At 33.0% G+C, this 26864-nt stretch overlaps 1 long non-coding RNA gene across 1 annotated transcript; it reads right to left on the minus strand.

Annotated features, from left to right (window-relative positions):
* Positions 1-4633: 4633 nt before the first annotated feature.
* Positions 4634-26864, minus strand: LOC112611104. Its single transcript, XR_003116548.1, has 5 exons — positions 26793-26864; positions 10240-10265; positions 9277-9415; positions 7959-8018; positions 4634-5109 (listed from the first exon to the last, which is right to left on the minus strand). It is a non-coding gene; the product is annotated as an uncharacterized LOC112611104 (long non-coding RNA).

A 26864-nucleotide genomic window follows, 5' to 3' on the forward strand; every position in this document is an offset into this window, starting at 1 on the left:
ATATAGATAAACAAAGTCATCATGTGTGGCCACAAAATGAATCATAAATTTCTAGAGAGGACAAAGATCTCATCTTCTTTGAATATTTTACCTAGTACACAAGGAAATAATACATTATCTAACTCTTTTGTATGTCTCAAAATAAAACCAAGTGACTATCACTAATTAAATCTTTATTATTATTAATTATTCCAATAATGAGGCATAGTTAAATAAATAATATGAAGTAAATATCCATTGTGTATCACAAATATAATACAGGAATAAGTGATAATATAGTTACAATTAATGAGATTAAGAAATTATTATGATTCTCCTTTAAATTCTCTACTTTGTAAAGTAATACCAAGAACATATTTCCCTTACACAAAGATTCAGAGGATTTATGACTTCTTCACTATCTTTCACTAATCTTGGAACACAATGTGGTAGAAAATATTACCATTTCTTTATGAAAATATCACCATCTCATCGTATCTCGTGTGTGTGTGTGTGTGTGTGTTTTGGCTAAAAATGTATTGAAAGAGGATGTAACCTCCTGTAGTTTAGAAAAAAGTTGTGAAGTATAAATATAATTAATGCCACTGAATGACACATTTAAAATATTTAAAATGGTCTATTTTGTGTTATATATATTTCACCACAATAAAATAAAAAGGAATGTAAATTTCTATCTAGTGTCTGACATATATATTTATTTCAGGGATATACACAATGAAGATAAGGGTTTGTAATTCGTTGCATTCATTTGAAAGTAACTGATTATTATGTCTTAGAATGAGTTTGTCATAATTTTAATAACTGTTTTAAACCTAAATATTTGAGTAGTGTGATATATTAGTATTAGGTGTTAGTACTACATTTATATTTTATCCTATTATTATACACCTTTCATGTTTTGTTCACCCAATAAGCCATATGTTAGTGTGTATTTCTGAATGGCTACACTAAAATTGGTGAAGGGTCAAACTCTTTTCTTTTTAGTGTCAGCAGTTAAGGCAGGCTTTGTAACACCTAATTGTGTAGCAAATAATTTGATCACTAAATATTGTATCACAAATTTTTCCCTTCATAGGTTTATGAGCAAATATAATTCTTTAAACATAACTGAAAGTATTAAAAGTGATACACAAATGAAACTTTAGTTATAGTGATTATAGACTCTATACAATCAATATCCAGTCAATAACTTAATAAGGGATTAATTATTTTTAAAACAGTCTAACTTCAGAATTACTGCTGTCAAACAAGAAGGTATTTTAAAAATAGTCTAAAGATTTTTAAGAAAAATATAGACATATACAAACACCCCAGTAGAGAATGACATAACCTGCTCATCATTATACCCTCTCAGTATCACCACTAGCCAAAAAAAAAAAAAAGAAAAAAAGAAAAAGAAAAGCATGACTCAGTAATGCTCGCGAGATTAGTTGTTTTTATTTTGAAACGAGAAGAGCCTGAGAGTCCTGTAAGAAAATGCCATGTTGATCAGGGAGAAGGCTCTCAAAACCTGCAGTGGATAAAAGAGAAGAAGAACCTAGAATAACACAAGACCACCTAGACTGAGCCACGTATCTTTGAGAAAAAATGTGTGCCTCTATAGTCTGCTGAATTTGGAGGATCAATGTAAATTTATCAAGATTTAAACATTTAGGAAAGTATCCAGCCAATAACAGTATATGCTGTCTATTTTCTTTACTGAATAAATTCTGACATAATAGAAAATTACATAAGTTCGGAAGGAAAAAAAAATCAAGCCAATGTTGTAAACTCTATACCCACCACCTCCCGGCCAACACACACACACACACACACACACACACACACACACACAGGGAAGCTCTAAACATAGTTACTATTGTTTTGAATTCCTATTTATCTTCAAAGTGGCAACTGATTCAAAGAATATATCAAAGGCCAGGTTGATAAATCTGCTATTAGAGCAGTGATTAAAATATTTCTGAAAAAGATTTTCTTTGTTAAAGAAAGAAGTAGAAGGATACAAAAAGCTAATTGAGGGAGGTTAAGAATAGAAGTAAGCTGAAGTAAGCTCATCCAGGGAAAGGAGATCAAAATTTTCCTAGCATTTCTTTATTGCAGGTAGGTGATCATCAGTATTCAAAATCTGCTGTACTGAGTAAACAAAGCCAAAAATGAAGACAAACCACACAGGATTGCAGCAGGTTGCTGGGCTTCTTCCTGTTAACTCTATACAGTCACATTAACAAAGTGAACAATTAGAAAGGCAATAAAATCTCAGACAGAGGGAATATCATGATCATAAACATAAGATGCCTAGTACAGCTCTGTATATCATTATTATGTGAGTGTGACACTGCAGTTTTCCCCCAGCATATTATCGAAATTTAATTATAAAGTAAGGAAAATTTAAACAGACTTAATAATGGATGAAGAGATAGGAAAAGCTTTCAAAGAATTGTATCCAAGGTAGGCAACCTGCCAACATGGTACTAAAGCAAGTTTTTTTTTTTTTTTTTTTTAAATCATTTTCATATCATAGAAAACCATTTTTATGTTGCAGAAAAGAAATTTAGATGAAAACATTCCCATTTAATGTATTGATATTTTTGAAGTTTAATATCAAATGCTGACAAAAAAGTGATTACAAAATTAATATATAGTTTTTTAAATAAGAAAGAATGGTGGTAATTTTAAACATAACAATAATAATTTAGTCTTTCAACCTGTTGTGAATTACTTTATAAATAAATGTAGTAATATGATTTATCTTATTAGAAAAAAAGGCAAAATGTGAAATGTCTTTAATGGCTGTGAGATACTTAAAAACAATTTCTTTTTTTTTTTTTTTTGGTAACGTAACACATAAAATCCTCAAAGTAAATTAAGAATATTTGAATAATTTTTTTAAAATTTTTGTTTTAATGTTGCCCAGGTTGGCCTCGAACGCATAGCCTCGCCTTCTTGTGCGCCAGGACAACCAGCCTGAGCCACCTCAGCTCCCTGAATAATTCTTTAACATACCATTCATGCATTTGAAACCATAACACAATGTACTTAGTTTTAAAGACAATTATCCAAGTAATTGTATAACTCATATACAAGATAAGGAAGCAAAAGTTATAATGAAAACATGTTGCACCCTTGGATATTATCATATAACTTGTTTTTTAACATAATCACACCCAAATAAAATATTTTTAATTTTTCACAATTATTCTAATTATGAAAATAATAAGAACACTTAAAAATCTTTTTTGAACACTGGGAATTTAGCACTTGTCTGGCATATACTAGGGTCACAGAATTGCTCATTTTGTCTTAAGAGTAATTTGTGTAGAACTCAAAATTTTGTGCTCAGAACAGTACGAATATAAAAAAGTAAATGGTGCGAAATAGGAACAATGGAAGTTGATTATGGGCAGATGCAATAAGTTGTCATCTGTGCCTTCTCTGCCCTTCCACCCCAATTGCTATGTCTATATGGCTAGCAATACTTGCATAGACAATTCACTGGAGTTAACAAATGGTCAATGAAAAGTACTAGGTCTAAATTCAAAGTCAAGGGCTATCTGGTATCTTTATATCAGGTACCTTCATATTAGAGGGCAAAAAGTGACAGCATACATCTCCAACTGAGTTATATTAGTCAGATCCAAAAGAGCAAACATAGTTTTATCAATGAATATATTCCTTCTGATGCTAGAAACATGTTTGTTTGTTCCTGCACAAAATATGTATTTTATTGTGTAATATTGACATGGCCCTTAATAGCAAAATCAGAAATTGAGTTATGTACTCTATTACTACTCCTGAGGTAATATGTTGAGTATATCGAATTTACATTACAAAAAACAAAAGTTTAAATGTACTGTGGCTATTCTATTACTTAAACTCCCTTTTTCTCCGATCTATATTCAGGTAACTTTTTTATTATTTGTATCTACCTGTTTCGGCTAAATTTAATAAAAGTTTACAACTGAATACAGCACATAGTGCAGGTTAATCTTTCATTCAGCATTTGATAAAGTTAATAAAATAAACAGTTGCTATTACACTGCAAAGTTGATTACTAGGGAGTAATTAATTAACTACCAACACTCTACAAAGGCCCACAAGAGAGTTGGCAAATTTGCAGATTTCCGAGTGCTTCAGCAATTCTTAGGTTCAAAGAGATATTAAAATGCTGCAACCCCTGATTTCATTTGGACTGTCCTTGGAAAGACTCCAACAAATTGACTAAAAACCCTACCACAGGAAGTCAGACATATTCTATAGTCTGAGGAACAGAGTAACGTTTTTGCTGAATAGAGCACTTACTGCTTTTCATAAAAACATGATTCTCTAATATACATTTAATAATGCATAATCTATCAATCTATGCATAAGAAAGCTTTTCAAATTTTAGCATCCTACATGGTCTCTGCTGTGGGAGACAATAATGCACTTGTAAAATGGATGATGACATAAAGCCCTGTGCATATTTCAAATGAGACAAGAAGGTATTTATATAGTCGATGATGTTTGCTATTGCAATAATGGCATTATTTTTTCAATACCCCACTCAAGTACTATTGAGTATATGATTCCCTTGAAGCCTTTTCTTGTGTTATGAAGACTGTTGCAGGACTTACTTTAACACTTACAATAATTGGAAATTATAAAGGAAACACATTCTGAAAGTTTTATTAAATAAACAGTACAAGCCACTCTATGTTGAAACCTATTTTTCCATAATTGGCACTGAATGAGTGATGTCATTGGTACATAATATGCAAAGGATGAATTTCATCTTGAGAATGAGTTGGTTTTCCTTTGATAGAATCCATATTGAATGTGATGCCGTAAAATGAGTCATTCAGTGGGACCCCCACAAGTGCCCGTTCTAAAACAATTACATTTTAGGATCGTTTAAAATGTGGACCTTCACAGCACATACACTTTTTTGCTCAAAAACTTCTGTGTTAGTCTATAATTTAGGTAATTGTAACATTCCATCAAAGATGAGAGAATAAAATGAAACAAATTCAATACAACAAAAATGTGTAGGGAGAGGCTCTGCAAATCAGCTCCTGGCATCTTTCATCTTCAGGTAGTGCTCTTGATCTCAGCCAGAGGCCAAAAAGTGATCTTTAGGGAGTGTAGAGATATGAAGCAGAGTGAATAGTGTCCATTCAACCCTGCTTTATTATTTGACTAAGGTTGTGAATTTCAAATAACAAAGTACAAATTTTAAATGTTACTTTTCGATAAATTGTTTAAATGGCTATGTGGGTCAGGCGTGGTGACTCATTCCTGTAATGCCAGCAATTTGGGAGGCCGAGGCCGGCGGATCAACTGAGGTCAGGCATTGGAAACCAGCCTGGCCAACATCGTGAAACCCCGTCTCTACTAAAAATACACAAATTAGCAGGATGTGATGGCGGGCGCCTGTAATCCCAGCTAATCGGGAGGCTAAGACAGGAAAATCACTTGAACCCGGGAGGTAAAGGTTGCAGTGAGCCGAGATCGTGCCATTGCACTCCAGCCTGGGCCACAGAGCTAGACTCCATCTCAGAAAAAGAAAGAAAGAAAGAAAAAGTCTACGTGAAAGTGTGGGCCAGGTGCGGTGGCTCACACCTGTAATCCCAGCACTTTGGGAGGCCGAGGCAGGCGGACTGCCTGAGGTCAGGAGTTTGAGACCAGCCTGGCCAATATGGCGAAACCCCTCTCTACTAAAAATACAAAAATTAGCCGGGTGTTGTGGTGGACACATGTAATCCCAGCTATCCAGGATGCTGAGGCAGGAGAACCACTGGAACCTGGGAGGCAGAGGCCGGCAGTGAGACTGTGCCATGGCACTCCAGCCTGGGTGACAGAGCAAGATGCTGTCTCAAAAACAAAAAGAAAAAGAAAAGAAAGAAAGAGTGTGTTAGTATGTGTGTGTGTGTGTGTGTGTGTGTGGAAGTAGAGGTTTCTGTTCATTGGTACATCATACACAAACGTAAAGTTTTAGAACAATAATCATCTATATATTTGAAGTGAATTTGATAAGCATTTGTTACTGAAATGATTACTAAATATAATAGATGGTGTGACTGAGTTATATCCACAAATACATTCTCATTAGGGATTCATCAATTCATAAGAGATGAAAGATGTGTTGTGGAGTCAGTATTTGGTTCCACTTCCTGCCATCATATTTCTTGATTGTCCTGTTACAACACAACGCTTTTCAAAGAATTGTAGTTTTCTTCTTTTAATATAGTTCCCTTTAGTTTTCCTAGTTAAGATTCTGTTGCCCTGTCTTTAATTTCATAAAAGTAAATGAAAATTTCTGCTCTCTTAATAGATTAACTATTTTTATGCATAGTCTACTTCTGTAGTTTTTGTACTATTATTATCTAATAGGATCTACATCTTATGAAATTACTTTGTCTTTACCAACTCCATTTTGAGGGAATATATTTCATTATATTTTAGTAAAACTATTTGTTTGAATATGATTTTTTCCTTCACATTATCTGTCAATCAACCCTATTTTATAACAGCTTTTTAGCTTTGCATCAAATTGCCTACTGGCTGCCAGGAAAATAATAAGCCTTACCAGAGGATTCAAAACTGACTAAGTTTAAGGTGAAAAAATGCACTGTATCCAAAAATGCACTGTGTGCTCAGATTCTGTATTTCGCTCTATAACTATTCTTTTTCCATTTTGCTCAGTTACTACTTTTCCTTCTTTTGTTCCTAGCTGTAAAATTTCCCCAAAGATTTGTGTCCCACCCTCTATCTCTTTCTCTTTTCTCCCTAATGTCAAGAGATCCAATATTTTCTAATTGTAGACATGCTAATGGTTAAAAACAATTTTGTGTATTTCACGCTCCCTGGGGGATAGGAGTGATATTATATTTGGGCATATAGAGTATTGATTCTTGTAACTGCATACAATCCACATTTAACATCTTCTATATCAAAATATATGCATAAATTAAATGAAATTAAATGAAATAATCCTCATTTGCTTGCACAATTTAGTTTTCAGATAAGTGAAATTAAACATCAAAGTCATATATTCTCTCAAGAATTAAGTTACTTATTTGCATTACACAATTTTAACTACTATTAAGCTTATATAAAGTTTAAGAAATAAAAATGAACAAAAAAAGAGTTTAAAAATTAGTAAAACATTGAATGTTATAGAATTTCCTCATATATTTGAGCAAAAATTAGCATAAACATATTATGAAAGCATTACAGTTTTAGTGGTAATTTATAAATTTACAATTTTGCATGCTATCAAATTATAAAATTTCTCCATTAAGGCTTTGCTTAATGGTAAGTGAAAGAGAGAAACAGTTAAGCCAGGTATTACAAAAATAATTCGAGACGTTTAATTCATTCAAGTGTAGTGACTTTATCATTTTTAGAAAAATTTAACTTTAGTCTCTTGAAAAATAACTATCATCAACTGCTGTGTCATCATGGTACATTATGAAGTAAAGTAGAAATGGCCTTTCATTTTCTTGGGGCCAACTCCCAGACTTAAATGCTTCAGAAATTAGGATAAATGATAATTTTGAAGGGAGAAATTTTCCTATTGCAAAAGATGCATTCAAAGCTTTCTTATAGATATTACTTGCTTTGAAAACGAAGTGTCTGATGAGGCTTGTCTGTAATTAGAAAACATTAGATAAACTCTTCCCATTGTAGAAACATATTGGAACAACTATTTCACAGTAAATCAGGATTTCACCATCAAGTTATGTGATAAGCTCTTCTGTATTACTCAGTAAATCATGAAGTGTGACAATAAGGACACTCAATAAGCTCCTAAGAACTGCATAATAAATCATGAAATTTCACAGTAAGTTGCACAATAAGCTCCACTGTATTAGTCTCTAAATCATGGGCTTTCACAAAAAGTTATAAAAATAATTTCTTTCTTCTTTACCATGTCTACTATTATTATGGGGCATTCATCAGTTGAGGATAAAACTTACCAATAAATGGAAGTCTTTCACTGTAGCCATGTGTTATTGAGAAAAATAGGTATAATTTGTCTGAAATAGAAGGAAAAGCTATTGAGTTTTATAAATATTAGTAAATAATAAAATTAATTCCAGCAACAATGTTAGCTTATGAGTGATATAGAATTCATTTATAGTAGATACTATATTTTAAAACGATTGAAAATTAGTTAATATTTACTTTTTATAACATAACATATATAAATATATTAAATATAATTATTGACAAGGGAAAGATATAAGTATCTAAAATAGAGTGAGTAACCACAACCATAGTTCATTTTTATTGTGTGTATATGTGAAGAGTGAGAAAGAGAGATGCTTATATGTAATAATCTAAAATGTTTGTTTAATCTTGATGATCAAAAAATGTAATTAAGCTTTTAATAAGTTGAAAATTTGCTGGATACAATGGTATGTGCCGGAAGTCCCAGCTAATCAGGGGGCTGAGGTGGGAGGATAGCTTGAACCCAGGAGTTCCAACCAGTGAAACATAGTGAGACTTTATGTCTAATAAAAGTCGAAAATAATTCGAAAATTTATTTGAGAGAGATGTCTTATGTGAAATAGAAGTTAAATAACCACTGAATTAGGATTCCATTGCTTAAATGATAGGTAACTAAATGTAATTAACTACGTTATTTAAATGTCAGTTCATTTTTAAAATTACCTTTAGAAAAATCTATTAATAATTTTTTCAAGAAAATATTTTGAGAAAATAACAAAAGTAAGCAAATTTAGCATAAACATGGGACTTCCCAACTAAATACTACTTAGGACTATTTTATCTTTGTAATGGAAAAAAAGCCAAAATATATTTTAAAAATTTTAAATGCAGGTAAGTTAAGAAAATAAGGTTTATACAAAAAGTAAGATTTGTTCATAATTCTATACCTAGAATTAGAAAATCCTGTTACTGCAAATACGATAAGGCAGATATTCCTATAATGATGACAACTGGGATTCTATGTGAAGAATAGCAGGACAAGAAAGTACTTACTGCAAATGTCAACATCACTGGGGAGAGAGTTCCGTGGAATTTAGGTCCTACTTTCCTGGGGAAAATTTAGGAAGGTTTTTTTTTTTTTTTTTTTTTTTTTTTTTTTTTGAGACGGAGTCTCGCTCTGTCGCCCAGGCAGGAGTGCAGTGGCCTGATCTCCGCTCACTGCAAGCTCCGCCTCCCGGGGGTCACGCCATTCTCCTGCCTCAACCTCCCGAGTAGCTGGGACAATAGGCGCCCGTCACCACGCCCAGCTTATTTTTTGTATTTTTAGTAGAGACGGGGTTTCACCATGTTAGCCAGGATGGTCTTGATATCCTGACTTCGTGATCCCCTCGTTTCGGCCTCCCAAAGTGCTGGGATTACAGGCATGAGCCACCGCACCCGGCCAGGGAGTATTATTTTTAAAGTAGTATTGAACTACTGCCCCCTTAAACAGAAACACACACATAAACACAGATATATTGTTGAGTTATCTTACGATACTCTACACAAATTCTTCTCCATGTTGATAAGCCACTGAAAATAGGAATTCTGAAGAAATTCAGATATTATCCAAGAAGAATCACCCCTACCACATCCATTGCAAGCTAAAGTCTTTGATAAGAAGACGTCCCAGATCTGAAAACATTTTACTCTGAGCCCAGTTATTGTTGAATAAAGTGAATTAACAATACTTTTCTTCTTTCTTCCCTACATCAAATATTTAAGGTTTCTCATCTCTTTATTTTCCCTCTTTTGTTTTCCTTTAAATTGCTTGATGTTAAAAGAGCCCAATTTAGTGAGATCATGTAAGCCCCATAGAAGATTGAAATTGACTTTAATTATTTTAAATATCTCAGTTTAAAAGCTTCTTTCAATAATTCTTAAATATTCTCAATTGACCCTGAGTTCGAGATAACTGTTTTTATGCAGATAATCAGCATAAATGGATTAATATTTCATCTCCAATTCTGCTCATTATATTAAAGGAAAGGCCAGTAACTACTTTTGACACCTATAATCTTTACATCTTTTGTTTTTTTAATTTAAAAAATAATCCGATTGTATCATAAAGATAAATATATAGTAGAGTTACATGGAATGATGACATCTTGTTTTCATTTACTGATACTGGATAAGTTTTTAAAACACAGAAATTTTAGGAATTCCCTGCTCAGAAATAAAGCAACACATTCTAAATTACAAATGAAAACACTGGTTGAATTTGTATGTAAAACTGTACATATGTAAGTTGAAATAAAATTCAGTTACCTTTAAAATTATATTTTCTAAAATCCCTAAGGAATATAGGAAAAGCTAATATGAGCAGAATATAAACTTGTTATTAATCATTATTACAATGTTTGAAAAGCTTTGAAACATTTAAATAAAGCCCACTGCATATTCATCTAGTATTAATATACATAAACCATAAAATGCCTAAATCTTTAAGTCAACACAAAAACTCTAAGTAGATGCCTTATTAGTTCACATAGGTGATATTAAAATCTAGAAAGTAATCATTAAACTCGGCATGAGTGGATGTCAAGAATATTAATGAAGAAAATGGCATAATTATTATTCTCAAAGTCCCACATGTAATATTTCTATTTTAGCAAAACTAGAAAAGATGTCAAAACTATAAGCTTAGAATTTTGAAAGATTTTTTTTTTCAAAATGTGTGGAACATTGCAGCATTTAAAAAAAAATTAAACAAAGCGCCTTATTCAAAATAAATATTTTGTCATTTGCATTGTTTCAATATTTCATTCAGTATAATTAATCATTATAATTCAATCCATACACATCTGCTTCTAGCCAAGATAGATTAGCTCCATTTCCCCTAGGTGGTTTCTCTTACAAGTAGAAGACCCAGCACATAGCATAATAATATAGTCAAGAAGACTGAAAGTTTCAAAGAGGTAGGTAAACCTCATAAGGACATAGGAGCTTGAGGAATGACACAGTGTTGTATTCCCTAGGTTTTCTCTTTCTCTTCCATTTTTCCTACACATAGCATCATAAAGGTCTCTGTCCTAGAACCAATAGGTATAAAACAAACAAACAAACAAACAAAAAATCTCCAAAAATAGTATGAGAAAAAAGCTCCATATTTCTACACTATGCACTGCTTTTTAGCCGAGATGTAGGAAAATGGTGGCATCACCACAGGCCTTTTTTGGCAACACTGATCCAACTGTAGCCAAGCACCAACATAACAATCATACCCTATTCATGGTTTTCGTGCCAAGAATAAAGTAGATATTTAACCTCACCCAGTTGCTTGGCAGAAGGAGACAGGATGGCTTCTCCTACTGTGTAGGGCTGTTCTTCTTGAGGAAGAAAATGCTGCTCCAACTTACTGCCAGGGTAGTGTCACTGGAATACAGTTAGTGATGTGATGAACGTCTGTAACAGGCCAAGTTAACCTTGCATACTGCCCAGAAAATCCAATGAACTGGGAACAGCAGGTATTGCACCAAAGCAGGTTTAATTAGCACAAGGCCAGCCAAGCAGATTAATGGGATATTTATCTCAAATCTTTCTCCTGGAAAGTTCAGAGGCTAGGACTTTAAATAATTATTTGGTGGGCAGGAAATGAAGAAATGGGTGCTGCTTATTGGTTGGAGATGAAATCATAGGCATGTCCAAATGGTCTTCATGTGCTGAGAGTTTCTAAGAGGGGGTTCCAAGACAGGTTGAGCCAGTTTCCTGGTATGAATCATGGGTCTGGAGTCAGTTGGTTTCCAGAATGCAAAAATCTGAAAAATACCTCAAATACCAATATTTAAGTTCTGACAACAGTATCATTTTCTATAGGAGAAATTGGGGAAGTTACAAATCCTGTGACCTCCATCTATGTGATTCTCAAGCAGTAAGTGATTACAGAAAGGCAAGACAGAGGACAATGAGCAGTTATCCTTTTACTATGCCTACATTTTAGCAGAATTCAGGGCCCTCCCATAATCCTATTCTTGTGAACTTTCATTAGTCTTGCAAAGATGGTTTTGGTCCCTGAGCAAGAAGGTGGTTGGTTTTGGAAAGCGACTATCATCTTTGTTTTAAAATTAACAAAGGCATTTAGCTTGTGAGGTTAAAAGCAAGATGGAGTCAGTTAGATTAGATTTCTCTCACTGAGATAATTTTTGCAAAGGTGGTTTTACCTCCAGCCCCACTTTATAACAATGAGACCTAATAAAGCATTGCAAGCAAGGGCTAATTACCACTCCACTTCGCTGTACCCTTGCATATTGTTGGCAGGCACTAACAGTGAGCTGAAACTTATCTGGTTGGCATCATCAAGACTGAACTCAAGACTCAAGGCTATAGGATTGAGGGCCAGTCAGAACGCCACTTGTTCTCAACCCTGCAGTTAACTGATTGCAATCCTCTACCCCTACCCAGAGGGAGCTGATCCTCTACCCCTACCCAGCAACAAAAAAAGTAGAGTAAGAAAATGGAAGGTAGGTCTAGATGACACTTTAGTTTCATCAACCTCCTGTGGTGACAATGAAATCAGCAGAGAGCTGAACTTCTGCCTCTACCCTACTGCAAGAAATAAATGCTCAACATAATGAAATAACAGGATCTAATTGATCTATGTAGAACACGTTAGCCAACAATTTTTTAGTGCTCATAAAACATTCATCAAAGATAGAAAATATTATATTTTATAAAACTATAACTAAATTTAAAGAAGTTAAAATTTTATAGCATTTTTTTCTGACCACAATGGAATCAAACTAGATTTCAAAAACACAGAAACCCTTGGAAATTTTCTAAAATATTAGAAATTCAATAATACATTTCTAAATAATGTATGGATCAAAGAGGTAGATTCCAAGGAAATTTAATAATATACATAGGACTGAATGAAAATAATAATACAGCAAATCAAAATAACTGGGATGCAGTTAAAACAGTGCTGAGAGGAAAATGTATATCATTAAATGTTTACATTTTAAACCACAAAAGCTCTCAAATCAATCATCTAAGTTTCATCCTCAAGAAACTAGAAAGAAAAGAGCAAAATAAACTGAAAAAAGGAAAATAATAATGTTTGATCAGGAATCAGTGAAACTGAAAAAAAAAATAAACCAGCAGAGGAACAAAAACACTGCTTCTCTGACATAAAATAAAATTTATAAAACTTTAGCAGGAACAGCAATAAAAAGAGAAGACATAATTTAACATGTCAAGTATGAAATAGAGATATCACTGTAGACACTGCATTTAATAAAAGGATAATAAGTGAATATGAGGAGTAACTTTACATGCATAATTTCAATTAACTCAGAAGAATGGATCAATTTCTTGAAAACTAAAATCTACAAAACTTAGCCAAGATGTAATGAACAATGTAAACAGTTCTGTAACTATTGAAGCTGTTAAATTTATAAGTAAAATCTGTTTAAAAAATGGCCAGAGTAAGATTATTTCACTGCTTAATTCTATCAAACAAATAAAGAATAATTAACTATGCTCCTTTTTTTATAGTTTATTGTAAGGGAACACTTCCCTACTATTTTGTAAAGTTACTGTGACTCTGATACCAAACCTAAACAAAGATGACATTTTTAAAAAGAAAAAAAAAAAAAACTGGAGAACAATGTCATCTGTAAACATAGATGATAAAACCATCAACAAAATATTAGCAAATCTTATCCAGAAATGTGCAAAAAGCAGTATACCCCATGACCAAACGAACTTTATTCGAGTCATGCAAGACTTTTTTAACATTTGAAAACTGATGAAATCTTCATAAAATTGGCTGAAGAAAAGAATCAGAGTAATATTACCATTTTACACAGTACAAATTTCCACATCCATTCAGAATGACTTTTTGTTTAATTAGAAATAGAGAGAAACCTATTTGACTTGATGTAGTGCATCTACAGAACACCCACAGCTAACATTATACTTAATAGTGAAGGTCAAATGGTGTTTTTCTATGACTGGGAACAAGGCAAGGGCGCTTGCTTTTGCAACATTTCTTCAACATAATACTGGAAGATCTGAAAGAAATAAAACTTTTTTTTCAGATGACATGATTGTCTATGTAGAAAATCCCAAGGGTGACACACGTGCACACACATACACACACTCTCACACACATGCACACACACAATCTCCTAGAATGAATACATGAGTTAAGTCATAGGATATAAGAGCAATTGTATAAAGATATATACAATTGATTAAAAAATACAGTTGCTACATAAATTGATATATGAATATAAATTAATTTTATTTCTATATGCTTACAACAAACAAGTGAAAATTGAAATTAAACGTGCAACATTATTTACTAGTGTTTCAAAGAAAGTAGTTAGCTCTATACTTAACCAAATATATATAGTATTTATAGGCTAAAAATTAAATTATAAAATCATGATGAAATAAACCAAAGCAGTCCTAAATAGATAAATATAGGGTATAAATGGGTAGGTAAACCAAAATAATTTATAGGTTCCTATATCTGTCCATCAAAATATCAGTGATGCTTTATAAAGCACAGAGAAGCTCATTCTAAAATTTACATGAAACAGCACAGAACAGAGGATAGCTAAAATTATCTTGAAAAAGAAGTGGTATCAATTGCTCTGTCAGATGTTAAGCCTTACTGTGAAAGTACAATTTGTAAAAGAAAGTGGTATTCATGAAGTAGAAGGCTCAGATCCATGAAACAGAAGCAAGAACCATGAGAACAGAGAATCCAGACAGAGTTTCAAAAAATTAGACCAACAGATTTTTGACAATAGTGTAAAAATGATCCAATGGAAGAAGGAGAAACTTTTCAGTACATAGTAGTGGAGTAATTGGATATCCATAAGTACAAAATCTTTTACAAAAGAACCTTTACCTAAAACTCACATATTTTATAAAAAATCAACTAAAACTAGAATCATGAGCCTAATTTAAAACGCAAATCTCAAAAACTTCTTAGAAAAAATAAAATAGTAAAGAAAACATCTATAGCTAAGACATAGGGCTAGGTGAAGAGTTCTTGGTCTTAACACTAAAAACACAATCCATAAAATAAAAATTGATAAACTGGACATCCACAAAATGAAAACTTGTTTTTTTCCTGTGAAAACTCATGTGAAGAGAAAGAAAATCTAAGCTATAGACTGAAAGAAAATATTTTCAATCCATATATCCAACAAACGTATTTCATCTAAAATATATAACACACTCAAAACTCAACAGTATAAAACCAAATCGTCCAATTAGAAAATAGGCAATAGATGAAGAGACATTTTCCAAATAGTGCATACAGTTGATAATAAGCACATAAAAAAGATGTTCAACATCATTAACCATTAGGGAAAGGCAAATTAAAGCAATAGTGATATATCACTACACACTTAGAATGAGGAAAATCAAATAGGATTAACATCAAATGTTCATGAGCATATGAAGTAACCAGCTTGACCACGCTGACATTGCTAGCCAGAATGTAAAACAGACCAGTCACCTGGAAAAGGTTGTGGCAATTTCTTACATAACTAAACATTTGTTTATAATATATTCTGGGAATTGTACTCTGGGGCATTTAATTCAGAAAAATGAACACTTATATTCATAAAGCTTGAAAGTAAATATTTATAAGCACCTTTGTTCATAATAGCCAAAAACTGGAAATAATTCCAATATCCTTCAATACATGAATAGTTGAACAAACTGTGGTGTATCTATACTATGAAATAATACTCAGTGATAAAAAGCAGTAAAAATGAGATAGCAATTTAGATAATGCTAAAATAATTATTCTGAGTGAAAATGCTAATCTCGAAAGGTTGCATACTATACAATTGCATCTATATTACATTCATGGAATAATAAAAATACAGAGATTCAGAGCAGGTTAGTTATTGCCAGGGATTAGGAAGCAGAGGTGAGAAGTGGCTAAGGTTACAAAAGGAGATCCTTATGATGCAGCTGTCCTGTATATTGACTGTGAGGGGGTGGTAAAACAAATCTGCAGATGGGACAAAATCGCATAGAACTAAGGTCACATACACACATATCCATGCACACACATGCAAGAATGCATGTAAATCTGGTGAAATCTGAATAAAATGGATGGATCAGATCGATGTCAATTTTCTGGTTTTGATATACTGCCGCAATGCAAGAGGTTACCACTGTAGGAAACTGGGTGAAAGGTATATAGATTTTCTCTCGGTATTAGTTTTTCCAACTGAAGGGGAATCTATAGTTATGTCAAAAATAAATAAATAAATAAATCCATCCAGTGGTGACACAAATGTAATGGATAATAAAATCGTGTAATTTTTAATGTTTGATGGGATATTGCTTAATGCTAAGAAAATCATTTTTGTTTATCTACTTTTATGAAAACTATATGCTCTTGAGAAGAATTTCTCACATTCCTATGTCATCAGCTCATGTGAAAGGTAGCAAGTGATGCAAACTAATGTGTGAATTGCCATAAAACAATAACTGAAATATTTAAATCAAATAAAAATTTGTTACAACAAATAAGATTATTGGTAGGGAACTGATTTCAAAGATATTTTGCTTCCCATTCCAGAGTGGAACTGCCCCTTAGAGCAGTGATTACATTGTAATAGTTTTTCTAGTCTTTATTATATAAATATTACATATTATATTAACATATATATTCTTATTTAGATAATTACTTAAAAATAAATTCATTTTTCAATTACTGTAGGATAAGCTGGTGAAAATAGTCCCCTGTACATATTATGTGCCATGATTTTCAACCCTGCCTCTAAACCAATAACCTTAGTTTATTCTATATTTGAACATCATATTTCATTTATCTGCTGCATTTTTGTTCTCCAAAAAATTACTATTGTTCTATTTAGTGCTAATTTCACTTTTTCCTCTAAAATATTTTAGGGATTTATGTGTATTTAAAACCTTGTCATGATTATGTGAGGTGAATGACTTATAGTGTTATCTTTTCTTGAAAATCAATTTTATCTTCCTGTTCAGTGCATTTTATGTTTTCTTTCCTCTCATCCTAAAAGAAGTTCTGAAATGAAGCCAACTTATAATGAGATGTCCTCTGAAGTAATCAAATATTACACTGAGAGTCATCCATCACAGAAGGCCCACAAGTTTCTGTTACCTATATCCTTGGAAAATGTGAATTAAGTAATTACAAATAAAAAGTTGACAATATCATTTATGCTGTTTCATTGTGTTAACTTATATGGCTGGTTGGCAGCTCTAAAGCTGCGCCAGAGACAGGGGAATGCCATATCTTTGTATTATTTTGTGAATGAGTGACTCATAATTTGAGGTCAATATTGTGCTTCAAATACAAATGACATACCTAATGTGGAATGTAAGAGCAAAATCATATGTCCAGATTACGTATATTTCTGTTTTATTTTGGGTGAGGTCAGTTTGATCAATATACATAGCTGAGCTTTAAATATAGAATGGAATCAAGAAATTCGGTTTGGTAAAAAGTTTTAAAGAGAACAAGATGTTCAATTCTACATTGATCATAGATTACATCAAAAGTCATTAAATGGCAATAGCTAAGACAGAAAAATATCTTAGCTAATTATTTGTTTTAAAGATATTCTATAATTTATATTTCATTACTCTTTTATTGTAAATTAGAAGGTAAAATATATGTTTCTGTGTGATGTGGGCATATGTGAGTAGAAGTCAACTGTGCTTTGTCCATAAAACACCACGTAGTAATTTTAAATAGGGTTTTCTTTCTGATGAGCTCTACAGTCATCACCATTATATGCAAAATATGAAAGTAGTAAATAATATAAAATAAACCATTATGCGTCTGGGCACGGTGAGTCATGCCTGTTATCCCAGCACTTTGGGATGCCAAGGTGGGAGAATCACTTGAGGTCAGGAGTTCGAGACCAGCCTGACCAACATGGTGAAGCCCATCTCTACTAAAAATACAAAAATTAACCAGTTATCATTGTGGGTACCTGTAAGCTGCTCGGGAGGCTGAGGGATGAGAATCACTTGAACCCAGGACACGGAGGTTGCCATAAGCCGAGATTGCGCCAATGCACTCCAGCCTGGGCGACAGAATGAGACCCTGTCTCAAAATAAATAACCAACCAACCCATTATGCTTTCTTAAAGGGCACATAAAACATTTCTCTTAAAAGTTAAAATATACTGTAGTTATAATAAAAATTTGTTTGTCTTTTGTCCACATGTTTGTACCATGGTCCTCAAACCTTTCAGAATATAGCCCATGTATCAATTCTAAGATGAAAGAAAAAATTTTGTGAATGAATATTGGGTACAGAAAGTAATTATGCAGTTGGGGTTATCAGCCCAATTCAGTGAACCTACATATGAAATAACATAGGTAGCTCAAGTGACTTAAGAAACTTCCTTCCCACCAACAGTGTATAAGCATTTCCTTTCTTCTGCAGCCTCACCAGCATTTGTTGTTGTTCGACTTTGTAGTAATAGCCATTCTGATGGGTGTGAGATGGCATCTCATTGTGGTTTTAATTTGCATTTCTCTGATGATTAGTAATGCTGAGCATTTTTTGTATGTTTGTTGGCCATTTGTATGTCTTCTTTTGAGAATTATCTGTTCATAATTTTTGCCCATTTTTAATGGAGTTATTTGGTTTTTGCTTGCTGATTTAAGTTCCCTAGAGAGTCTAGGTATTAGGCCATTGTCAGAGGCATAGTTTGCAAATATCTTCTCTCATTCTGTAGGTTGTCTGTTTGCTCTATTAATCGTTTATTTTGCTGGGAAGGAGCTCTTAATTTAATTAGGTCCCACTAGTCTAGTTTTGTTTTCACTGCAATTGCAAGCTCAGCAAAAAAAACCTTTTGCCAAGCTTGATGTCGAGAAGAGTATTTCCTATTTTTGTCTTCCAGGATTTTTATAGTTTGAAGTCTTATGTTTAAAGCTTTAACACATTTTGAGTTAATTTTTATATATGGTGAAATATAGGGGTCTGGCTTCAATCTTCTGCATATGGCTAGCCATCTATCCCAGCACCATTTTTTTTAATGAGGTGTCCTTTCTCCATTGCTTGTCTTTGTTGACCTTGTTGAAGATCAGATGATTGTAAGTGTATGGCTTTCTTTCAAAGTTTTCTATTTTGTTCCATTGGTCTATGGGTCTGTTTTTGTACCAGTACTGTGACAATTTGGTTAATTTAGCCTTATAGTATAATTTGAAGACAGATTGTCTGATGCCTTCAGCTTTGCTCTTTCGCTTAGGATTACTTTGTTTGGGCTCTATTTTGTTTCTATATAAATTTTAGAATTTATTTTTTCTAATTCTGTGAAGAATGATGTTGGTAGTTCGATTGGAATAGCACTGAATTGATAAATTACTTTGTGCATTATGACCATTTAAAAAATATTGATTCTTCCAATCAATAGTGGAATGTTTTTCCATTTATTTGTATAATTTCTGATTTCTTTCAGCAGTGTGTTTCAGTTCTCCTTGTAGAGATCTTTCACCTCTTTTGTTAGATATATTTCTAGGTATTTCTCTTTTTTGTGGTTATTGTAAGTGGGATTGTGTTCTTGGTTTCACTCAGTCTGGACATTGTTGGTGCACAGAAATGCTACTGATTTTTATACATTCATTTTATATCCTAAAACTTTATTAAAGTTGTTTATCAATTCTAGGAGTCTTTTGGCAGTCTTTAGGATTTTCTAGGTTTAGAATTATATCATCAATGAAGAAAGATAGTTTTACTTCTTTTTTTTTTTCCTATTTTGGTGCCTTTTATTTATTTCTCTTGCCTGATTGCTCTGACTAGGACTTCTAGAACTACATTGAATAGGAGTTGTGAGCATGGGCATCCTTGTCTTGTTCCAGTTCTCAAAGGGGATAGTTCGAGCTTTCGCTCAGTCAGTATGATGTTGGCTGTAGGTTTGTCATAAATGGCTCCTATTATCTTGAGGCATATTTTCAATGCCCGGTCTTTTGAGAATTTTTATCATGCATCTTATCGAAAGCTTTCTCTGCATCTATTGAGATGATCTTATGGTTTCTATTTTTGATTCTGTTTATATGGTGAATCACATTTGTTGATTCCTGGATGTTGAACCAGCCTTGCATCTGAGGGACAAAACCTATTTGATCATGGTGTATGAACTTCTTGATATGCTGCTGGATTTGATTTGCTGGTGTTTTGTTGAGGATTTTTGCATCTATGTTCATTTGAAATATTGGTCTGAAGTTTTCTTTTTCTGTTGAGTCTCTGCCAGATTTTGGTAACAGGCTGATGCTGGCTATACAGAATGGATTAGGGAGGAGCTCATTCTGCTCAATTTTTAGATTAGTTTTAGTAGGATTGGTACCAGTTCTTCTTTGTGTGTCTGATAGAATTCAGCAGTGAATCCATCCTCCAGAACTCTTTTGCTTGACAAGTTCTTAATTAGTCATTCAGTTTCAGAAGTTGCAGTCTGGAGATTTCTCAAAGAACTTCAAACAGGGCTAATGTTTAACCCAGCAATGACATTACTAGATATATACACCCCCCAAAAAAATAAATCATGTTACCTAAAAGACACATGCATTTGTATGTTCATCACTGTGCTATTAACAATAGCAAAGACATGGAATTAACCCAAGTGCCCATCAATGGTAGGTCGGATAAAGAAAATGTGGTACATATAAACCATGGAATACTACACAGCCATAAAAAGAATAAAATTATGTCCTTTGCAGCAACATGGATAGAGCCGTACTCCTAAGCAAATTAATACAGGACTACCCAACTAAATACCCTATGTTCTCATTTATAACTGAGAGCTAAGCATTCAGAACATATGGGCATAACTATAGAAACAATAGACACTGTGAATTACTAGAGGGTGGAGTGAGGGGAGTTGGATTTATGAACTACCTGGCCGGTACTAAGCTCACTACCAGGGTGACCAGATCTGTACTCCAAACCTTAGCATCATGCAGTATCCCCATGTAAACAATCTGTACATGTATGCCCTGTATCTAAAATAAAATTTGAATTTTTTTCAAAAAAGAAAATTCAAATGATTTACCTCCTCCAAAGAATTCCACCTTCAGCCAATTGTACCTCAATTTCTTTTCTTTTCTTTTTTTTTTTTTTTTTTTGAGACAGAGTCTTGCTAGGTCGCCCAGGCTGGAGTGCAGTGGCGCCATCTCGGCTCACTGCAAGCTCCGCCCCCCAGGTTCCCGCCATTCTCCTGCCTCAGCCTCCCGAGTAGCTGGGACTACAGGCGCCCCGCCATCAGGCCCGGCCCATTTTTTGTATCTTTAGTAGAGACGGGGTTTCACTGTGTTAGCCAGGATGGTCTTGATTTCCTGACCTCGTGATCCGCCCGTCTCGGCCTCCCCAAGTGCAGGGATTACAGGCGTGAGTCACCGCGCCCGGCCGATTTTACCTCAATTTCACAGTGGAATTTATGTGTTTATTAAACTTAGGCTCCTCCTTGGCTATATAAATCTTTCCAGTACAATGCAAATACCAGATTGTTAGCATACATTAAACAAATAAGGGCTCCTTGGGAATAGGCAGAACCCCTGGTTGTGGTAGGAAGATAAAGGGGCTCAAAGTTAATTCATGGGACTCCCTGTGTGCAGGTAAGGGTCTAAGTGCTGATCAATGTCCTAAAACAAGAATGGCCCCATTTTTGAATAATAAAAAAATACAAGTCTGTGTTCTGCTTGGTGCAAAAGAGCACGTTGATGCATTTTCTCATGCATTTGATCAGCCTAGACTTGGTCTGCAATCAAACTAATAAACTACTATTAAATGAATTCTGAAAATAATGCTGGAGAATATGTATAGTTTTATGTAGAAAAAGTAAATTAAGAAATTCTTCTAATTTTTCTGTGAATTTTTAATTTATTTTCACTTAAAAATGAGACTGGCCAACTACCCTATGATTGGAATTTTAGGTAATTAATTTTACTAAAGGAAGGTAGATTGCACATAACAAGAACTGAATACTTATGATACAAATAAAATTATTTAAATATGTTATATTCACATATAACCCAGGAAATTTAAAACAAATATGAGTGTATGTTCTGATTGGTGTGCGAAAGGGCAAGTTGATGCATTTCCACACGCATTTGATCAGTTATTACCAATCTTTGAATAGACAGACTGAAGGGAGCTATTTTTAAAAAACCTTGTTAGATAAATTTGGTCTGTACACATATTTCACTAACAATGAAGTTCTTAAATTACACTGCCTTAATAATATATTATATAAATGAGAAATTAAAATAATACCCTCCAAACAGCATCTTTTGTAATGTTTGAATCTATAGGTTAAAGTAATATTATGCCAAAATTTAAACTAAGCATTTTAGATGGCCCCAAGGTACCAGTGTACCAACAAAAATTATCAGATTGGAAGATACTAGATTTGACCTCATACAGGTGTTTAAGAGATATCCTTAAAGAAGACTCCCGATAAATCACAAGGAACAGAAAGGATATTTCTGCTTGCCTCATTTCTAGGCTGACCTTTTGTGATTTTACAGCCACCCACGGTAACAATTTGCAGTCTTATATTCACCTTCCTTACGCTGAAAACATGTTTGCCCCCTTCATGTGTGTTAATGTGCCTGAAATCCCCAAATTGGATGGAAGCAAATGGGCACTTTCAATATCACTTTTCATCTTGGGATAAGAGTTTATCACAGTCTTGTGGAAACATATGTTAACAGTTTACTTAAGTAGACACAATAATAAGCAGTTAAAGTGTTGTCTTTTTGGGGAATGGGAAAGACCAAGAAGTAGGTGATATAAAAATCGGATTGTTTGGTTTTCCTTTTCTCTCCCTCTTAGCTCCTAGAATGAATGCTCTTACAGCTCAGACGTCTCTTTTTTTAAGACAAATTTTGACTGTGCTGAGACCAGGGCTAATCAATTTTTGTATCCAAAGAAATATTTGTATTTATAAATCGATGCTATAGGTTAAAGGCAGCTTTCTATAACTGTGGGTTAGCGCTCTTAAAGTGCTTATCCAAATTCCTATTCTACAAGAATGAGAATTTACATTTTATCTGTGTCTCCCAAGATTGCCACAATGGTGACCTCACTTGTGTCTAGTAATTTTATTTATTACTAAATTTAGCACATTAGAAACAGGAAATTTTGAACTTTTCTTTGAAGTTAGCAACTTTGTGACTTCCATTTGCTTAAGTATTCGTTACATGCTCTCATGCCTTCATCCCGTTTAGTAAACTAATTCGTAAATTTTAAATTTCATGTCACTCTGTATAGCATGATAAAATCTCATGCTGTCCCTCCCTTTAGTCATCCTCATCCCATGCTCCTGTCAGAGGCATTTTATCATCTGACATCAACACAAGAAAGGTGAGTACAGTACAACAAGATATTTTGAGACAGAGACCACATTTACGTATTTTTTTTACAGCATATTGTTACAATTGTTATATTTTATTGTCAGTTATTGTTGTTAATCTCTTATTATGCCTGGTGTATTAGTTAAACTTTACTATAGGTATGCATGTGTAGGGGAATAATGGCATCTATAGGGTTTGGCATTATCCACAGTTTCAGACAGTCCTTAGGGGTCTTGGAGCACGTCACTCATGGATAAGGGCAGATTACTGCATATTATGCTACATGATTATTACTTAGAAGTAAATATTATATCGCATATATTTTTACTTGACTCTTTAAATGTTCTATTGTGAAATAAGAATGTGGAAAACTGCATGGAATCAAACCATATAATTTAGCCAATAATTATGAAGCAAACATCCGAGTAAATACTATTTATGTCCAGAGCTTGCCTTCACCCGTCCTGTCAGTTATAACTCGTCCCTCCTCTCTTAAGCTAGTCACTATAATGGATATATTTTTCCTGTGTAGCTCACTTTTAAGCACATTTAACACCTGGAGAAGTGTGCTTTCAAATAATATATATAAATATGAATTGCAAATTAAACTGTAGCAAGCTATTATAAACTAAATTACTACTATCACATATTTTTATAATCTAAGCAAATTATAGGGAAAAGTATTATTTATCCCAATTGAACCATGATGAAATTGAAATTGTTCTCTATAAAATATCATAATTTACAGAGTTGTAAATTTTAGAACCAGTTCTGACACCCAGTCTTCATGCCTCTTTCACTCATTTCTTTATTTTCCTGACAAAATAGAAAGACACTTAATGTTGTAAAAAGAAACTGCATTAAGAATACAAAAGCATTCTTGGTTCTCTTCCAAGGTCAGCTGTCATCTTTGCTTTGTGTGCTGGGTAAATCATTTAATTTTTTTTATATAGAAATAAATATAAAATTGAATGACAGACATCAAACTACCTCATAAATTAAGTGACTGTCAAAACTGTGACTTTTTTCTCTTAAACAGAAATTCTAGTCATGGGACAAAATAATTATTAAACATAATAATGATTATGGTGATAACTATCATTTATGAATTGCTTATTGTCAAGCATGCTAAGTACTGTATATACAATTTATGATTTATCCTTATTGACTTAAAATCAAGAATGAAATCCAAATCCACTCCATCTAGATTCCTCACTTTTATCAGTTCTCCTAAATCATTAGCTGTATATGTCTATAGCTGTTATCTGTATTTATTCATCTATGTATCTAGCTACCTATACATGTGAATACACAAACCTATACAATAAAATAGGAAAGACATTTTACAGTTTAATTTTTGATTAAGATAATTATATACATTGTATATGTGCCTATAAATGTGATTTTAGTGTGAAAAAACATTCTAAATTATTTGTTAAATCAAATACTTGAACTATTTTAAAAGTTAATAATTGTTCAATATGTGAATACATTTAAGAACCAAAAGAAATGAAAACATTTTAACTTAAATGATGTGTCACTAAACCTATTTATTAAACTAATATCACATAATAGTTTTATAGTTGACAATCTCTTTAGAAAAGCATGTGATAACCAGTAATTTAGTCAAGATTTCAATAAAAAGCATATTCCTTTCATTAATATGTTTATAGAATGTCTAATATTGATAAGGATCATCTATGTAGAATTATATGTAAAAGGACTTATGTCTTATTTTACCAAAATAAAATACTGTTTCAAAGGTACTGTTACGATTTGGCTGTGTCTCCACCCAAATCTTATCTTGAATTGTAGTTCTCAGAATTCCGATGTGTTATGAGAAGGACCTGGTGAGAGAAACTTGAATCATGGGGGTGGTTTCACCCATACTGTTCTCATGGTAGTGAATAAGTATCATGAGAACTGATGGTTTTATAAGGGTTTTCCACTTTCACTGCTCTCTCATTCTGTCTTTGCCGGCTGCCATGTAAGACATGCCTTTCACCTTCCACCATGATTGTGGGGCCTCCCCAGAACCTGGAACTGTGAGTTCATTAAACCTCTTTTTCTTTATAAATTACACAGTCTCGAGTATGTCTTTATCAGCAGCATGAAAATGGACTAATACAGGTACTATTCAAAATCAGTAATTATTTCAATTACTTACTTAATTGACTAAGTTAGCTGAATTTATGTGATATTTAAACAGCTTGATAGTTTTTATTTGAGCTAGTTTATCTGCTAGTATTTTTATGTTTTTATGTATTTCATCATAATTGTATATTTCTCCTTTCTTCTTTTTCTTCCTGTCTCCCTTCCTTTCCTCTTTTACTCCCTCCCTTCCTTCATGTGGACAGAATATGGTGATCAAATTTAATTTCAATTTTAATTGACAATTGTTAAAGTTAGTTAAGATTCAATAATATTACAGTAATTTAGCCCAGTGTTTACCAATATTGGGCTATGTAGCAGATAACTATGTTAGCAAATAAATCTGTGACATTAATTAGCTCTTAAAATAAATAAAATTTTAAGAAAGTCATTTCCTGAAAGAGTAATTCAAATTAGGAAAAAAATACAATATCCCCCTCCCTTACTTTTCTGCTATATTTGAACTTTCATTGCATTCTGCCTCATTCATAACTAGATAAAATGAATGTGATTAATTATTGCTAGCTTTATTATTAGAGAGTTAAATAGAAGAACTGATGGGGAAAAAATTAATAGCACACTGTACCACTATTTACTGTTTCATTCTTGGGATTTTGGGTAACTCATTATTTCTAAGTTTAAAACTTCCCAAGCCATTTTTCTAACAACCTTGGCCAGCAGGCTTGAGGTAGGTAACCTGCTTTAAATTGCTTTGCATAACTCATGAAGAAATATTCTCAATGCGTCCAATTGCATTGTGTATTTATAAGCTCTGGTGCTCTACCATGAACTTTGAATTAACACAACTATAGAAATGAGCTGATAATGCCCTTAATTTCTTAAACTATATCTGTCATTTCAAGACTTTCCCATCAGTGCTTTTAGAAAAAGATACAATGTATCTGATTTTTATTCACATTTTCCTAGAATACGAACACAATATGCACTTATCTTTATTTTCAATGTCTCAATATTAAAAATTACAATATTTGACATTTGTATGCTATTTTAATTTTTACAATATGGCCAGAGTTTTCTAATATGTACTTTAAGGTGTTTCCAAGTTACAGGTCTACAAATTAACACGAACAAAAATATTCAACAATATTTCCCTGAAGAAACCATTTAATTATGGTAACGCAATCAAATCTGCTAACTCGCATAAGCCCGCATATTTATTATAACTATTTAATTTTAGAAATCAACAACCCTCATGAACATTAAAAGTGTCATCCACGCACTTTTAACAACTATATTTTAATGCCATAAGCATCAAGTGGTTAAAAGAAATCATCATAAGGTAGGTTTTATGAATTTTCAATGGACTGTATGCTTCGTCAAATGCACACCTAAAAAATATGTGACATTCTTTCTGTCCTACTACCACTCATATGAATAATCTTTTGTCAAATGAGTGGTGT

The sequence above is a fragment of the Theropithecus gelada genome, chromosome 17, assembly GCF_003255815.1.
Source record: "Theropithecus gelada isolate Dixy chromosome 17, Tgel_1.0, whole genome shotgun sequence".
In the NCBI taxonomy this organism is placed as follows: domain Eukaryota; kingdom Metazoa; phylum Chordata; class Mammalia; order Primates; family Cercopithecidae; genus Theropithecus; species Theropithecus gelada.